The following is a 14990-nucleotide window of genomic DNA, read 5'->3' on the forward strand; positions in this document are numbered from 1 at the left end:
TCAGACAATGAGAAGTAGAACTCACAGACAATGAGAAGTAGAACTCAGACAATGAGAAGTAGACTTCACAGACAATGAGAAGTAGAAATCACAGACAATAAGAAGTAGAACTCACAGACAATGAGAAGTAGAACTCACAGAAAATGAGACGTAGACCTCACAGACAATGAGAAGTAGAACTCACAGACAATGAGAAGTAGAACTCACAGACAATGAGAAGTAGAACTCACAGACAATGAGAAGTAGAACTCACAGACAATGAGAAGTAGAACTCACAGACAATGAGAAGTAGAACTCACAGACAATAGAAGTAGAACTCACAGACAATGAGAAGTAGAACTCACAGACAATGAGAAGTAGAACTCACAGACAATGAGAAGTAGAACTCACAGACAATAGAAGTAGAACTCACAGACAATGAGAAGTAACTCACAGACAATGAGAAGTAGGAACTCACAGACAATGAGAAGTAGAACTCACAGACAATGAGAAGTAGAACTCACAGACAATGAGAAGTAGAACTCACAGACAATGAGAAGTAGACCTCACAGACAATGAGAAGTAGAACTCACAGACAATGAGAAGTAGAAACTCACAGACAATGAGAAGTAGAACTCACAGACAATGAGAAGTAGAACTCACAGACAATGAAGAAGTAGAACTCACAGACAATGAGAAGTAGAACTCACAGACAATGAGAAGTAGACCTCACAGACAATGAGAAGTAGAACTCACAGACAATGAGAAGTAGAACTCACAGACAATGAGAAGTAGAACTCACAGACAATGAGAAGTAGAACACACAGACAATGAGAAGTAGAACTCAGACAATGAGAACTCACAGACAATGAGAAGTAGAACTCACAGAAAATGAGACGTAGACCTCACAGACAATGAGAAGTAGAACTCACAGACAATGAGAAGTAGAACTCACAGACAATGAGACGCAGAACTCACAGACAATGAGAAGTAGAACTCACAGACAATGAGAAGTAGAACTCACAGACAATGAGAGGTAGAACTCACAGACAATGAGAAGTAGAACTCACAGACAATGAGAAGTAGACCTCACAGACAATGAGAAGTAGAACTCACAGACAATGAGAAGTAGAACTCACAGACAATGAGAAGTAGACCTCACAGACAATGAGACGTAGAACTCACAGACAATGAGAAGTAGAACTCACAGACAATGAGACGTAGACCTCACAGACAATGAGAAGTAGAACTCACAGACAATGAGAAGTAGAACTCACAGACAATGAGAAGTAGAACTCACAGACAATGAGAAGTAGAACTCACAGACAATGAGAAGTAGAACTCACAGACAATGAGAAGTAGAACTCACAGACAATGAGAAGTAGAACTCAAGACAATGAAATAGAACTCACAGACAAGGAGACGTAGACCTCACAGACAATGAGAAGTAGAACTCACAGACAATGAGAAGTAGAACTCACAGACAATGAGAAGTAGAACTCACTGACAATGAGAAGTAGAACTCAAAGACAATGAGAAGTAGAACTCACAAGACATGAGACGTAACCTCACATGACAATGAGAAGTAGAACTCAGACAATAGAAGTAAACTCACAACAATGAGAAGTAGACCTCACAGACAATGGAGAAGTAGAACTCACAGACAATGAGAAGTAAGAACTCACAGACAATGAGAAGTAGAACTCACAGACAATGAGAAGTAGACCTCACAGACAAGAGAAGGTAGAACTCACAGAAAATGAGAAGTAGAACTCACAGACATGAGAAGTAGAACTCACAGACAATGAGAAGTAGAACTCACAGACAATGAGAAGTAGAACTCACAGACAATGAGAAGTAGAACTCACAGACAATGAGAAGTAGACCTCACAGACAATCGAGAAGTTGAACTCACAGAAATGAGACGTAACTCACAGACAATGAGAAGTAGAACTCACAGACAATGAGAAGTAGAACTCACAGACAATGAGAAGTAGAACTCACAGACAATGAGAAGTAGAACTCACAGACAATGAGAAGTAGAACTCAGACAATGAGAAGTAGAACTCACAGACAATGAGAAGTAGAACTCACAGACAATGAGAAGTAGAACTCACAGACAATGAGAAGTAGAACTCACAGACAATGAGAAGTAGAACTCACAGACAATGAGAAGTAGAACTCACAGACAATGAGAAGTAGAACTCACAGACAATGAGAAGTAGAACTCACAGACAATGAGAAGTAGAACTCACAGACAATGAGAAGTAGAACTCACAGACAATGAGAAGTAGAACTCACAGACAATGAGAAGTAGAACTCACAGACAATGAGAAGTAGAACTCACAGACAATGAGAAGTAGAACTCACAGACAATGAGAAGTAGAACTCACAGACAATGAGAAGTAGAACTCACAGACAATGAGAAGTAGAACTCACAGACAATGAGAAGTAGAACCTCACAGACAATGAGACGTAGAACTCACAGACAATGAGAAGTAGAACTCACAGACAATGAGAAGTAGAACTCACAGACAATGAGAAGTAGAACTCACAGACAATGAGAAGTAGAACTCACAGACAATGAGAAGTAGAACTCACAGACAATGAGAAGTAGAACTCACAGACAATGAGAAGTAGAACTCAGACAATGAGAAGTAGACTTCACAGACAATGAGAAGTAGAACTCACAGACAATGAGACGCAGAACTCACAGACAATGAGAAGTAGAACTCACAGACAATGAGAAGTAGAACTCACAGACAATGAGAAGTAGAACTCACAGACAATGAGAAGTAGACCTCACAGAAAATGAGAAGTAGAACTCACAGACAATGAGAAGTAGAACTCACAGACAATGAGAAGTAGAACTCACAGACAATGAGAAGTAGAACTCACAGACAATGAGAAGTAGAACTCAGACAATGAGAAGTAGACCTCACAGACAATGAGAAGTAGAACTCACAGACAATGAGAAGTAGAACTCACAGACAATGAGAAGTAGACTTCACAGACAATGAGAAGTAGAACTCACAGAAAATGAGACGCAGAACTCACAGACAATGAGAAGTAGAACTCACAGACAATGAGACGCAGAACTCACAGACAATGAGACGCAGAACTCACAGACAATGAGAAGTAGAACTCACAGACAATGAGAAGTAGAACTCAGACAATGAGAAGTAGAACTCACAGACAATGAGACGCAGAACTCACAGACAATGAGAAGTAGAACTCACAGACAATGAGAAGTAGAACTCACAGACAATGAGAGGTAGAACTCACAGACAATGAGAAGTAGACCTCACAGAAAATGAGACGTAGACCTCACAGACAATGAGAAGTAGAACTCACAGACAATGAGAGGTAGAACTCACAGACAATGAGAAGTAGAACTCAGACAATGAGACGTAGACCTCACAGACAATGAGAAGTAGAACTCACAGACAATGAGAAGTAGAACTCACAGACAATGAGAAGTAGAACTCACAGACAATGAGAAGTAGAACTCACAGACAATGAGAAGTAGAACTCACAGACAATGAGAAGTAGAACTCACAGACAATGAGAAGTAGAACTCACAGAAAATGAGAAGTAGAACTCACAGACAATGAGAAGTAGAACTCACAGACAATGAGAAGTAGAACTCAGACAATGAGAAGTAGACCTCACAGAAAATGAGAAGTAGACCTCACAGACAATGAGAAGTAGAACTCACAGACAATGAGAAGTAGAACTCACAGACAATGAGAAGTAGAACTCAGACAATAAGAAGTAGAACTCACAGACAATGAGAAGTAGACCTCACAGACAATGAGAAGTAGAACTCACAGACAATGAGAAGTAGAACTCACAGACAATGAGAAGTAGAACTCACAGACAATGAGAAGTAGACCTCACAGACAATGAGAAGTAGAACTCACAGACAATGAGAAGTAGAACTCACAGACAATGAGAAGTAGAACTCACAGACAATGAGAAGTAGACCTCACAGACAATGAGAAGTAGAACTCACAGACAATGAGAAGTAGAACTCACAGACAATGAGACGTAGACCTCACAGACAATGAGAAGTAGAACTCACAGACAATGAGAAGTAGAACTCACAGACAATGAGAAGTAGACCTCACAGACAATGAGAAGTAGAACTCACAGACAATGAGAAGTAGAACTCACAGACAATGAGACGTAGAACTCACAGACAATGAGAAGTAGAACTCACAGACAATGAGAAGTAGAACTCACAGACAATGAGAAGTAGAACTCACAGACAATGAGAAGTAGACCTCACAGACAATGAGAAGTAGAACTCACAGACAATGAGAAGTAGAACTCACAGACAATGAGACGTAGACCTCACAGACAATGAGAAGTAGAACTCACAGACAATGAGAAGTAGAACTCACAGACAATGAGAAGTAGAACTCACAGACAATGAGAAGTAGACCTCACAGACAATGAGAAGTAGAACTCACAGACAATGAGAAGTAGAACTCACAGACAATGAGACGTAGACCTCACAGACAATGAGAAGTAGAACTCACAGACAATGAGAAGTAGAACTCACAGACAATGAGAAGTAGAACTCACAGACAATGAGAAGTAGAACTCACAGACAATGAGAAGTAGAACTCACAGACAATGAGAAGTAGAACTCAGACAATGAGACGTAGAACTCACAGACAATGAGAAGTAGAACTCAGACAATGAGAAGTAGAACTCACAGACAATGAGAAGTAGAACTCACAGACAATGAGAAGTAGAACTCACAGACAATGAGAAGTAGACTTCACAGACAATGAGAAGTAGAACTCACAGAAAATGAGACGCAGAACTCACAGAAAATGAGACGCAGAACTCACAGACAATGAGAAGTAGAACTCACAGACAATGAGACGCAGAACTCACAGACAATGAGACGCAGAACTCACAGACAATGAGAAGTAGAACTCACAGACAATGAGAAGTAGAACTCAGACAATGAGAAGTAGACTTCACAGACAATGAGAAGTAGAACTCACAGACAATGAGAAGTAGAAATCACAGACAATAAGAAGTAGAACTCACAGACAATGAGAAGTAGAACTCACAGAAAATGAGACGTAGACCTCACAGACAATGAGAAGTAGAACTCACAGAAAATGAGACGTAGAACTCACAGACAATGAGAAGTAGAACTCAGACAATGAGAAGTAGAACTCACAGAAAATGAGAAGTAGAACTCAGACAATGAGAAGTAGACTTCACAGACAATGAGAAGTAGAAATCACAGACAATAAGAAGTAGAACTCACAGACAATGAGAAGTAGAACTCACAGAAAATGAGACGTAGACCTCACAGACAATGAGAAGTAGACCTCACAGACAATGAGAAGTAGAACTCACAGAAAATGAGACGTAGACCTCACAGACAATGAGAAGTAGAACTCACAGAAAATGAGACGTAGAACTCACAGACAATGAGAAGTAGAACTCAGACAATGAGAAGTAGAACTCACAGAAAATGAGAAGTAGAACTCAGACAATGAGAAGTAGACTTCACAGACAATGAGAAGTAGAAATCACAGACAATAAGAAGTAGAACTCACAGACAATGAGAAGTAGAACTCACAGAAAATGAGACGTAGACCTCACAGACAATGAGAAGTAGAACTCACAGACAATGAGAAGTAGAACTCACAGACAATGAGAAGTAGAACTCACAGACAATGAGAAGTAGAACTCACAGACAATGAGAAGTAGAACTCACAGAAAATGAGAAGTAGAACTCAGACAATGAGAAGTAGAACTCACAGACAATGAGAAGTAGAAATCACAGACAATAAGAAGTAGAACTCACAGACAATGAGAAGTAGAACTCACAGAAAATGAGACGTAGACCTCACAGACAATGAGAAGTAGAACTCACAGACAATGAGAAGTAGAACTCACAGACAATGAGACGCAGAACTCACAGACAATGAGAAGTAGAACTCACAGACAATGAGAAGTAGAACTCACAGACAATGAGAGGTAGAACTCACAGACAATGAGAAGTAGAACTCACAGACAATGAGAAGTAGACCTCACAGACAATGAGAAGTAGAACTCACAGACAATGAGAAGTAGAACTCACAGACAATGAGAAGTAGACCTCACAGACAATGAGACGTAGACCTCACAGACAATGAGAAGTAGAACTCACAGACAATGAGACGTAGACCTCACAGACAATGAGAAGTAGAACTCACAGACAATGAGAAGTAGAACTCACAGACAATGAGACGCAGAACTCACAGACAATGAGAAGTAGAACTCACAGACAATGAGAAGTAGAACTCACAGACAATGAGAGGTAGAACTCACAGACAATGAGAAGTAGACCTCACAGAAAATGAGACGTAGACCTCACAGACAATGAGACGTAGACCTCACAGACAATGAGAAGTAGAACTCACAGACAATGAGAGGTAGAACTCACAGACAATGAGAAGTAGAACTCAGACAATGAGACGTAGACCTCACAGACAATGAGAAGTAGAACTCACAGACAATGAGAAGTAGAACTCACAGAAAATGAGAAGTAGAACTCACAGACAATGAGAAGTAGAACTCACAGACAATGAGAAGTAGAACTCACAGACAATGAGAAGTAGAACTCACAGACAATGAGAAGTAGAACTCACAGAAAATGAGAAGTAGAACTCACAATGAGAAGTAGAACTCACAGACAATGAGAAGTAGAACTCACAGACAATGAGAAGTAGAACTCACAGACAATGAGAAGTAGAACTCACAGACAATGAGAAGTAGAACTCACAGACAATGAGAAGTAGAACTCACAGACAATAAGAAGTAGAACTCACAGACAATGAGAAGTAGACCTCACAGACAATGAGAAGTAGAACTCACAGACAATGAGAAGTAGAACTCAGACAATAAGAAGTAGAACTCACAGACAATGAGAAGTAGACCTCACAGACAATGAGAAGTAGAACTCACAGACAATGAGAAGTAGAACTCACAGACAATGAGAAGTAGAACTCACAGACAATGAGAAGTAGACCTCACAGACAATGAGAAGTAGAACTCACAGACAATGAGAAGTAGAACTCACAGACAATGAGACGTAGACCTCACAGACAATGAGAAGTAGAACTCACAGACAATGAGAAGTAGAACTCACAGACAATGAGAAGTAGAACTCACAGACAATGAGAAGTAGACCTCACAGACAATGAGAAGTAGAACTCACAGACAATGAGAAGTAGAACTCACAGACAATGAGACGTAGACCTCACAGACAATGAGAAGAACTCACAGACAATGAGACGTAGACCTCACAGAAAATGAGACGTAGACCTCACAGACAATGAGAAGTAGAACTCACAGACAATGAGAAGTAGAACTCACAGACAATGAGACGTAGAACTCACAGAAAATGAGAAGTAGAACTCACAGACAATGAGAAGTAGAACTCACAGACAATGAGACGTAGACCTCACAGACAATGAGAAGTAGAACTCACAGACAATGAGAAGTAGAACTCACAGACAATGAGAAGTAGAACTCACAGAAAATGAGAAGTAGAACTCACAGACAATGAGAAGTAGAACTCACAGAAAATGAGAAGTAGACCTCACAGACAATGAGAAGTAGAACTCACAGACAATGAGAAGTAGAACTCACAGACAATGAGAAGTAGAACTCACAGACAATGAGAAGTAGAACTCACAGACAATGAGAAGTAGAACTCACAGAAAATGAGAAGTAGAACTCACAGACAATAAGAAGTAGAACTCACAGACAATAAGAAGTAGAACTCACAGACAATGAGAAGTAGAACTCACAGACAATGAGAAGTAGAACTCACAGACAATAAGAAGTAGAACTCACAGACAATGAGAAGTAGAACTCACAGACAATGAGAAGTAGAACTCACAGACAATGAGAAGTAGAACTCACAGACAATGAGAAGTAGAACTCACAGACAATAAGAAGTGGAACTCACAGACAATGAGAAGTAGAACTCACAGACAATAAGAAGTAGAACTCACAGACAATAAGAAGTAGAACTCACAGACAATAAGAAGTAGAACTCACAGACAATAAGAAGTAGAACTCACAGACAATGAGAAGTAGAACTCACAGACAATGAGAAGTAGAACTCAGACAATAAGAAGTAGAACTCTCAGAAAATGAGAAGTAGAACTCACAGACAATGAGAAGTAGAACTCACAGAAAATGAGAAGTAGAACTCACAGACAATGAGAAGTAGAACTCACAGACAATGAGAAGTAGAACTCACAGACAATGAGAAGTAGAACTCACAGAAAATGAGAAGTAGAACTCACAGACAATGAGAAGTAGAACTCACAGACAATGAGAAGTAGAACTCACAGACAATGAGAAGTAGAACTCACAGACAATGAGAAGTAGAACTCACAGAAAATGAGAAGTAGAACTCACAGACAATGAGAAGTAGAACTCACAGACAATGAGAAGTAGAACTCACAGACAATGAGAAGTAGAACTCACAGACAATGAGAAGTAGAACTCACAGACAATGAGAAGTAGACCTCACAGACAATGAGACGTAGACCTCACAGACAATGAGAAGTAGACCTCACAGACAATGAGAAGTAGACCTCACAGACAATGAGAAGTAGACCTCACAGACAATGAGAAGTAGACCTCACAGACAATGAGAAGTAGACCTCACAGACAATGAGAAGTAGACCTCACAGACAATGAGAAGTAGACCTCACAGACAATGAGAAGTAGACCTCACAGACAATGAGAAGTAGACCTCACAGACAATGAGACGTAGAACTCACAGAAAATGAGAAGTAGAACTCACAGACAATAAGACGTAGACCTCACAGACAATGAGAAGTAGAACTCACAGACAATGAGAAGTAGAACTCACAGACAATGAGACGTAGAACTCACAGATCTGCAGGAAGTTGTTGAATGTATTAAGCTATAATGTGAGAAGATGATTTTGCTGAATCAAACTATCAAATTGTAAATGAAAAGCAGCTACTGTAATAATAAAGTATACGCAGCACAGTCCTGTTATCAGCGGCTACTGTGTGACTTATCAGTGTACATTTCCTCTTTGTGCTGTCAGATTTATATATTTTTTCACTGGGACTTGTTATATTCAGATGATGTCACATTATACAGTCACTTGTCACTTTGTTTACTGTGTAACCATGGTTACAACTGTCAGTTTTTCTTGTGTTTGGGGAGGTGCTCAGGGTTTATATTCTCAGTGCTTGTGATTTTATGGTTGGTCTGAGAAAGGGGAGTTCTGTTTCCGAAATGTCACCTTCAAGGGCCAGTATACACCAATTCTCACATAACTGCATGTAATGTACACTACTATAAAGAATAAGATGCACAGATACTGATATACAAATCCAGTATAAAACCTTTAAAAATGTACTTAGAAGCTCCCAGTTTAGCTCTGTTGATGAAGTTAGGCTGGGACACCCACGGAAAGGGGCTGGGAAAACAAAAAGAGCAAACACTCCTCACCTCCCTTCCCTGCATATAGAAAAGACAGTTAACATAAACAGGAGCCAACTGGAGTCTGCAAACGCGCGTATACATCTGACACTGTGGGGATCTTGGTAAGGAGTCTGAAAATCAGCACAATGTTCTAAAAAAATAAGCAAAACTATACATTGTTACAAAAACACTACCAGATGGGCTGTATAAATGGATCATCTACACAACAGTTATGCAAAGAAAAATCTAGTGTACAATGTCCGTTTAATAAAACACTGAAATTAGATAAAGTCACAAGCAATGAACCTGTCTGCCTGCAGCCACCTCTTGTGATTCTGCATCGCATGGCAAAATGTAACATTGCACAATACCAGGACAGAACAAGCTAATGTGTCAGGGTGACGGATCTTGCTGCCACTGTGGTGGGGTAGAGGCAGAAGAAGCAGACTCGCTCGTGCACCTGCTCTGCATAACCAAAACAAGCCATGAATGCAGTTTAATAAATCTACCCCTAAGAGTCATTAACAAAAGAGTAATTGCCCGAGCTGGACTGACCAGTTGGGCACCTGGTTACATGTCCTCACATGGTGCCTCCTGGAACAGGTGCTATCACTGTTTTATGGGGGGGGGGCAGCACAGTCCCCCATTATTCTGGATGTAAACAGCTTCCAGGATGACACAACATTGTTACACTGCGCAAACGATTTTGTTCACGTACGATTTATCACAAGACAACTGTATTTCCCGCATGTTTGTATAACTTATTGAAGTCTGATGAACACAGAGTTACAAATAATTTGTGATCGAAAATATAATCATTATTTCACTGCAAGTCGATATTGAAGAACAATCAATCAATGTCTTCATTAAAACAAATCAAACTGTCTTGTAACAAAGTAAAAACATCATTTTACTGATTACTTCTCGTCGGTATCAGCCTATTAAGTAACAATTTACCAGGAAATTCAGTTAATAGTCATCTAATCAGAATTATTTTTAGCAAAAACAGATTTTTTAATATTTTCCACTGCAGAATATAACAGGCAATTACAATCCTATGGTCTCTTACTGAGACAGCAAATGTATTATAATCTGCACATCTAGTACAGAGTGTCAGCTGTGTTTGATACCACATTGTGTGACATAAGTGTAAGGACAATGCAATAAAGCAAATTTGTGGAAATATTCATTTTCTATTTTACTTACAAATTCAATATAATCTTTCTAATAGAATTTATTAATAAAACCCTCACAAAGTTAGAAAAAACATTTGCAGTAAATATGCATCTGAAACAGAAGTATTTTCATTATATATAATAAACGATATCAATGAGTGATAATCGATTAAAGCATGTAACATTTGCATTAATGACACAATATAGCAACCATAGTAGTTCCTGAGCGTAAAACCTCCAAAAGTGTCAGTTGCATGTACCTGACAATCACTGGCTGTGTTTAGCTTGAGCGCTACAAAGCTTGTGACTCTCCATTGGGACTTTGCCTATGTGTGGGGGTGTTAAACACATTCGGCTAGATCACGAGTTTTGTCGGTAAGGCTGTGCGGGGATAACGAGCCTTTTATTCTTAGCCGCCCCCGCTATCGCCGACACCTACATTATAATTATTAACCCCTAATCTGCCACTCCGGACTCCGCCGCCACCTACATTATACTAATGAACCCCTAATCTGCTGCCCCTAACATCGCCGAACCCTACATTATATTTATTAACCCCTAATCTGCAACCCCCAACGTCGCCGCAACTATATTAAATTAATTAACCCCTAATCTGCCGCCGCCAACGTCGCTGCAACTATATTAAATTAATTAACCCCTAATCTGCCCCCTGCCAACATCGCCGCCACTATAATAAAGTTATTAACCCCTAAACCTAAGTCTAACCCTAACCCTAACACCCCCCTAATTTAAATATAATTTAAATACATCTAAATAAAATAACTACAATTAAATAAATTATTCCTATTTAAAACTAAATACTTACCTATAAAATAAACCCTAAGCTAGCTACAATATAACTAATAGTTACATTGTAGCTAGCTTATGATTTAGTTTTATTTTACAGGCAACTTTGTATTTATTTACCTAGGTAGAATAGTTATTAACTATTTAATAACTACCTAGCTAAAATAAGTACAAAATTACCTGTAAAATAAATCCTAAACTAAGTTACAATTACAAAAAGAAGCAGAATGCTGCTAAAATAAAACGTTCATTTTATTGGATATTGTTAAAACTTGATGCAAACATGCAGTAACAAGTGCTTAAAACAGCTGTTCATGTCATAAACAGGCCAGTCTGACGCATTTCGGCTGATTCGCCTTATTCATAGACTCAATATTCTGAATTCACCTGTGGAGCTATATAAGCCCCCTCACAATCTCATTGGTTGCCTGTAGACATGAATAAACTCCCTCCTCCCCTTAGCTCGTCCGTCATTGATTGTGTATACTCCCACTTTCTTCATGTCCTCCCTATCAATTCAATTACAAGAGATGTATATAATAATGCTGAAATAGAATCAGTTCTCGTATATTAACATACATAAATAGTGGTGTATATTATCCCATTTAATTAGTCTGTCTATGTTTGTGTGCATAAACCGGGGTCGCGCCTCCTGTACACAAGCTGCTAAGGCTGTAAAAATCCACACTATGGATTGAATACCACTTCTCGCAAAGTGTCCGCTTACCCCCCATAAAATACACACACACTCACACAGATCTCTTGGGAAATATCTATTCATAAACCACATTCTCTAACATCATCTACTCATGCTCATTATTTCAATAACCATAATCATTATAGTGTACCGGAATGCCTCACTCACATGATCTTGATTTGTCTACCAATAACTACAATCTGAACTATGTATGTCAGCTCTGAGTGCTATACTTGATTTATTTAACCATTTCAATTAGTCATGATTAATATTTAGACTGTTTTTGCCAAAATCAATACTGCAGTATATTCAGATATCTTGAGTAGTCTGGTTTATCTACCCTCTGTGCTCAACTACACAATTTCTAAGGGGATCAACTATAATGCCTGCTAAATGTTAAATGTAAGTTTGAGTTGTAGACTAAAGGGTGATAAACTCAAGAAAAGGGGAATTTGATATTTCAGTCATGTCAACCCCGTATATGATACTGACCTTCTGTGTGATCTGTGTGAGTGTGTGTATTTTATGGGGGGTAAGCGGACACTTTGCGAGAAGTGGTATTCAATCCATAGTGTGGATTTTTACAGCCTTAGCAGCTTGTGTACAGGAGGCGCGACCCCGGTTTATGCACACAAACATAGACAGACTAATTAAATGGGATAATATACACCACTATTTATGCATGTTAATATACGAGAACTGATTCTATTTCAGCATTATTATATACATCTCTTGTAATTGAATTGATAGGGAGGACATGAAGAAAGTGGGAGTATACACAATCAATGACGGACGAGCTAAGGGGAGGAGGGAGTTTATTCATGTCTACAGGCAACCAATGAGATTGTGAGGGGGCTTATATAGCTCCACAGGTGAATTCAGAATATTGAGTCTATGAATAAGGCGAATCAGCCGAAACGCGTCAGACTGGCCTGTTTATGACATGAACAGCTGTTTTAAGCACTTGTTACTGCATGTTTGCATCAAGTTTTAACAATATCCAATAAAATGAACGTTTTATTTTAGCAGCATTCTGCTTCTTTTTGTACTACTACGGCAGAGGAGAGGGCCGTTGTCTGCTGCAACTGGGCTAGCAGCCCCTATTACCCGTTGGAGCTCCGGAGGCTTTACACTTACTTTACTGCCAGGATCGGTGAGGGGAATTAAAGTTTTCATAACAGCCGGCATTTGGTCCAATAGGTAATCCAAGTCCGTCCCGCTATTGGTCAAACAAGTTCACGTGTCAAGTGACGTCAGACGCCATCGGAGGAATCCCACGCCCTGGAAGCGTGGTGTAGCGAAGAGCCGAGGCTAAGGATTGACCACGAATAGACGGGTGAGACTGTGGAATCAGCTGGAGAAGGTGAGACCATTGCCTTATATCTGTTTACTCACCGTTAGCAGTTCGGATTGGGGAGTCAGCGGAGCACTGTTTACTTTGATTTATTTAAGTTACAATTACACCTAACACTACACTATAAATAAATCGGAATTAAGGTAGGAAAAACACTACACTATAAATAAATCAGAATTAAGGTAGGAAAAATCCGATTGGTTGATTTAATCAGCCAATTGGATTGAAGTTCAATCCGATTGGCTGATTGGATCAGCCAATAGAATTGACCTCGCATTCTATTGGCTGATCCAATCTTCAATCCGATTGGCTGATAGCATCAGCCAATCGGATTTTTCCTACCTTAATTCCGATTGGCTGATAGAATCCTATCAGCCAATCGGAATTCGAGGGACGCCATCTTGGATGAAGTCATTAAAAGGAACCTTCATTCTTCTTTAGGACTTCGATTGAAGAGGATGGTTCCGCGTCGGCTGGATAGAAGATGGCTCCGCTCTGCTCCGGAAGGATGAAGATAGAAGATGTCGCCTGGATGAAGCCTTCTGCCGGTCTGGATGTCCTCTTCTGCCCCGATCAGATGAAGACTTCTGCCGGTCTGGAGGTCCACTTGTGCCCGGCTGGGTGAAGACGGCTCAAGGTAGGGTGATCTTCAGGGGGTTAGTGTTAGGTTTTTTTAAGGGGGGATTGGGTGGATTTTAGACTAGGGGTATGTGGGTGGTGGGTTGTAATGCTGGGGGGGGTATTGTATTTTTTTTTTTACAGGTAAAAAACCTGATTACTTTGGGGCAATGCCCCACAAAAAGCCCTTTTAAGGGATATTTGTAATTAAGTATAGGGTAGGGAATTTTATTATTTTGGGGGTGCTTTTTTATTTTATTAGGGGGCTTAGAATAGGTGTAATTAGTTTAAAATTCTTGTAATTCTTTTTTATTTTCTGTAATTTAGTGGGGGTTTTTCGTAATTTAGTTTATAAATAAATACATTAATTTAATTAAATTAAACTAATTACAATTAAATTAATGTATTTATTTATAGTGTAGTGTTAGGTGTAAATGTAACTTAGGTTAGGATTTATTTTACAGGTAAATTTGTACTTATTTTAGCTAGGTAGTTATTAAATAGTTAATAACTATTTAATAACTATTCTACCTAGTTAAAATAAATACAAAGTTGCCTGTAAAATAAATATAAATCCTAAAATAGCTACAATGTAACTATTAGTTATATTGTAGCTATATTAGGGTTTATTTTATCTGTAAGTATTTAGTTTTAAATAGGAATAATTTATTTAATAGTAGTAAATTTCTTTCGTTTAATTTAAATTATATTTAAGTTAGGGGGGTTAGACTTAGGTTTAGGGGTTAATAAATTTATTATAGTAGCGGCGACGTTGGGGTCGGCAGATTAGGGGTTAATAAATGTAGATAGGTGTCGGCGATGTTAGGGACGGCAGATTAGGGGTTAATAAAATTTAACTAGTGTT

General features: G+C 39.1%; 1 protein-coding gene across 1 annotated transcript in view; it reads right to left on the reverse strand.

Moving 5' to 3' along the window:
• The window catches only part of LRRC20 (leucine rich repeat containing 20), a 1047913-nt gene that overhangs the window by 576845 nt on the left and 456078 nt on the right, over nucleotides 1-14990 (reverse strand). The gene's annotated exons all lie outside the window — the stretch shown is intronic.

Source organism: Bombina bombina, chromosome 9, assembly GCF_027579735.1.
Source record: "Bombina bombina isolate aBomBom1 chromosome 9, aBomBom1.pri, whole genome shotgun sequence".
Classification (NCBI taxonomy): domain Eukaryota; kingdom Metazoa; phylum Chordata; class Amphibia; order Anura; family Bombinatoridae; genus Bombina; species Bombina bombina.